The sequence below is a fragment of the Neomonachus schauinslandi genome, chromosome 10, assembly GCF_002201575.2.
Source record: "Neomonachus schauinslandi chromosome 10, ASM220157v2, whole genome shotgun sequence".
Lineage (NCBI taxonomy): Eukaryota > Metazoa > Chordata > Mammalia > Carnivora > Phocidae > Neomonachus > Neomonachus schauinslandi.
Window position 1 is genome coordinate 112,461,346 of NC_058412.1, and position 4,804 is coordinate 112,466,149.

The window sequence follows — 4,804 nt, forward strand, 5'->3', positions numbered from 1 at the left end:
CAGTGTCATCATTGTTCCCATTCTACAGAGGAGAAACCTAAACCCAGAGCAGGAGGGTGATTTGCCCAAAGTCACACAGCCTGGAGATGCTTGACCTGGAGCTGGGGCAGGAGGGCAGTCTCTGCTGCCAGGTGGGTCTGGAGCCCATCTCACTTCCTCCCGCTTATCCCTCAGGGCAGTGCAGGAACCCAGCCTCCACGAGCTCCCCCCTGCCCCAGATCAATCCCCTCCTCTGTGCACTGCAGGGAGCATCTACACCACCTCAGGGAGCAGTGGAGCTACCCCCCCCCCCCACATACATACCCAGGCCACGCATTTAATCTTACTGACCGAAAAAATGAATGTAATTTTCTTCCCAAGGTCCCATTATTACGTGAAAGGCTCTCTGTACAGAAGAGGAAACAGGAATACCTGTTCACTGGAGAAATGTGGGTAGGACCAAAAGAAGAGTTCTGGAAAGCTTGGGAGATGACCCTGGCAGCCTCTGCACCTTTATTTCAGCACCTCTTTCTCACCTCAGGGCCTTTGCACATGCTGCTTGTTCTGTGCAGAGCACTGCTGTCCGCCCACCCCCACCTTTCAACAGTGTTCCCGTTACCGTGGCTGTCAACCAATTACCCCAACACTTAGTGGCTTAAAACAAAAATAACCATTTCTTATCTCTTAGGGTTTCTGTGGGTCAGGAATTCGGGAGCAGCTCAGCCAGGCCATCATTGAGGTTGCAGTTGGATGGTGGCTGAGTGAGGGTCATCCCGAAGGCTTCTTCCATCACCTGTTGGCACCTCGGGTTTCCACCTCCCGCCCCAGCTCCCTCGTGGTCTCCTCAGGGGTGTCTCCCAGCATGGTGGCTTCAGGCTTTTACATGGCCACTCGGGGCTACAAAGGCACTTGTCCCCGGAGAGCCAGGTGGAAGTTACATAGTACTTCATGACCTAGGCTTGGGACTTTGCCACCGTCTATTGGTCAGGGTCTGCCCAGTTCAAGGCAGGGAATGTAGAGCCCACCTTTCGATGGAGGTCATTGTCCCAAGAAGAGCACACAGGACGGGAGGCGCATTGACATAGCCATCTCTGGGAATTGGTACAGGCAGGGAAATTGACGCATGCTCAGCCCGGGCCCTGAGCCCTGTTTACGTGGTAAATCAGAAACTCCTCTCACAGTCTCACCCTTTATCATAACCCTTCTAAAGGTGCTAAGAGGTGAATTACTTACGTAATTACTCACCTTTTTTATTTGGCCCCAGCCTTTGATATGTAGCATGTTCTCAATATCTGCCAAATGAATGAATGAGTGAATGAATGAATGAGTGAACGAGTGAATGAGCGAATGAGTGAAAGAGCGGATGAGTGAATGAGTGAGTGAATGAGTGAATGAGCGAATGAATGAATGAGTGAGTGAATGAATGAATGAGTGAAAGGGGTGAGTGAATGAGTGAGTGAATGAATGAATGAGTGAGTGAGTGAATGAATGAATGAGTGAGTGAACGAGTGAATGAGCGAACGAGTGAATGAGTGAGTGAATGAATGAGTGAGTGAAGGAGTGAGTGAATGCAGTGCTTGAGCCAGGCTCTGCCAGTTGGGCTGCTGTGAAGCAGGAGGCGGGGTCACCACGGAGCCTCTGTGGGGCGACACCAACAGAGCAAGCCCAGTTGACACAGACATGGTAATGGCCTTGGGCAGATGGCTGATGGCCTTGGGCTGCTGATCCCTCATCCTCAGTAAGAGAGCGTCAAACAGACTCTACCCACGCCTCCAGGAGAGGTGAGCTCTAGGGGAAGTTTACCAATTGTCAGGCTGCTGAGGATCTTTAAACACAGGTCCTCAAGGCCAGTGTCCAAGGTAGTTAGGGCAAAATCTAGTCAGGAGGCAGAGGGTTTGTAAAGTAACCTCCCAGCCCTCAGGGAAATGGGAACCAGCCATTCCCATGAGCGGCAGCTGGTAGCAGGTAGGAGGGTCTGGCGGCAGGCCCCAGAAAAGGAACCTGAGAGACATCATCTGGGGTCAGTTGGCAAGCTCAGGGAGTGCGTATGCTGGTGCCAAAGGCAACACTGAACTTTGTACCTGGTGCTCTGCGCGGGGACTTGTGGCCCCGACCTCACATCTGAGCGCCAGACCCAGAGCCATCCTCCTGGACATGAACTTCAAGGTCTCAAACAGAACTCCCCATTTTCTATTCCCTCACTGCCCTAAGCAAACTTCTGGATTCTTCCGTCTCTGCTTACTGCCCAACCTTCTCCAGGCACCTGGGACAGAAACCCGGGAGCGGGGTTGGGACCCCTGCATTCACACATTCGCCGCGCTTCAAAGGGCCGCACACAGGTGTAGGGCTCTGCTGTCACTGTCTGGAGATTCTTAGTCAATTCTGAACAAAGGGTCCGGCACTTTCATTTTGCACTGGGCCCCTCAAATTATGTAGCTGCTCCTGCCTGGGAGTCAGGAGCCTCCCCGAGCCCCGCCCCCCCAATCAGACCTGTTCTTCCAGGGAGTTCCTGTAACTCTTTCTCCCCCTACCCCCTCTTCGCTATTCTGGACATGCCAGAGCCAGCCTGTCTGGTTGGGGGGGGTGGTGGGTGTTCTGGCTCTCTATCCTCCAGATGTATGCTTCATCTGCCTGGAACTCAGTTTCCACCTCTGTCGAACGGGGCTGATGTTAGTGATAACCTGATAGGGTTGTTCAAAGGATGAAAAAGCTGATTGCTATAAAAGGCTTAACACAGAGCCTGGCACATCCTAAGTGCTCAATAAATGACAGCCCAATACTGTCATCATTCCCCCCCCCCCCCCCCCGTCCCCCCCCCAGGCCAGGCTAATTCATCTCTTGCCGAGGGGAGAACAAGAGCCTCAGAACTGAACTCTTGTTAAATCATCTTTGCTGCTGCAGCCAGAGCGATTTTTCCAAGACACAAATCCAGACCCTGACCTCTTTGCTTAAACTCTTCAGTTTCAAACGCCAGACTTTTTAGTGGTTTACAAATCCCTGTAGGATTTGGCCTCCAGCCTCATCGCTCTTTCCTTAAGACTTTGCACCTCGTGATGAGGAGTTGGTTTTCCTTTCCAGCACCCTCTCTGCTCTCTCCAGCCTCTGGGCCTTTGCTCTTGCAGTTACCTCTGCTTGGACAAATCCTTTCCACCTGTATTCCCTGGCTTCCTTCTACCTGTCTTTTGGGTCTTACCTCGGGCATCACCTCCTCCAAGAAGCCTTCCCACATTGCCTCCCTGCTTTAGTGGGAATAGGCCCTCTACCTCTGGGATCCCAATGCTCCTTGGCTGTGTGTCCCCCACCAAAGCATCACCCTGCATTATAAAGTCTTGTTTGCAGACTTTGTCTAATCTGAAAACCCTTCCAGGGCATTGACCACCTTTCCATTTCTGTGTCTGTGGCCTGTCCTTGGGTCAGGCTCATTAGTGGGTTCTCACCAGTGTTTGTTGAATGAGTAGTCACCACTATCAGGTTGGGGCTGGAGCTGTAGTCCCAAAGTAGAGATTGAGGAAGTCACTCTTTCTAGGGCAGGGGCAGTAGGAAGTCTAGGGTCTTTCTATTTGGGTCTTGCCTCCAAACATGTAAAACACCCCCCCACCCAGTTTATTTTCCCTCTGCTAGCCTGTTGTGGCCATGGAGCCAGAACATGGAGAAAATACTTATATCCACCTGGAGAATTTGGATTTTGCTCAAATGGCTTAGGCAAAAAGAGAACTTGTTGGTCGATGTAACTGAAAAGTGTAGGGGTTTCTAGCTTCAGGCATAGCTGGATCCAGATGTTTAAATGATATCCGGAATCTTCTTTTCCCTCAGCTCTGGGCCCCTGTTTTCCTGTTGGCTTAAATCTTTGATAGTTCCCACCACCATTACCCCCACCACTGGTGGCAACAATTCCAATCTATCAACTTAGCAACCCCTCCTGAAACAGAGTGCCCCTTTCCTGATGGTTCTTGGGAAAGTTCCGGCTTGGGTCACACGGACATTCCTGAACCAAATACTGTAGCCAGAGGGATGGGTACTCTGACTGGTCAGGCTGGGCCATGTGCCCAGCCCTGGAGCCCTGGAGTAGGGTCAACCTCATGGGACCGAGAGGGATTGAGGGAAGGGTAGGGTGGTTCTCAAGGAAACCTGGGTAGAGTGACCAGAGGGAGATGGGTATTGAGGGTGCAAAGCACCTCCCCATCCTGCCCACTCACCAAATGAACTGGCTCCCCCCACTGCCACTGCCACCCCGAGCGAGTGGAGCCTTGGCATCACCAGGGATGCCATGGGTCCTTACCTCCCGTTTAGCTTGTGAGAAAACACACCCAGAGGGGGAGGCAACTTGCCAAAAGTCGCACACTGGAATCTATTTTCTTGGAAGCACTGATCTTCCTGCTCCTGGGAACAGAGGCAGGGGAAACAAGATAATTCCCGGAGAATCACGTGCCAGTTTGGGGCTCCTTGAGTATTTGGATCCAAAGAAGATGAACCCACAAGCCTGAGTCTCCCACTCTGGGCTTTATCTTCACCACCTAGCACTTCTCCCAGCCCCCTTCCTTTTCAGCTCCCTGCATTTCAGCACCCAGGGTGATAACCGAGGGTTGCACGTAGAGCAGCAGGACCCGTCCCCAAAGCTTGAAGGCCTGGAATCATCTGAAAGCTCATCCATTCATATCTGTGACTCAGAGGGGGCCGTCAGCGAGAATAGCTACAAGGGGGCATCCTCACGGCCTGGGGGCTGGGTTCCCAGGGCCAGCATCTCTGGGAATCAGGCAGAAGGCAAATGACCTTTTATGGCCGAGCCTCACAAATCACTCAGGGTCAGTCTTCTGCATGCTATTCC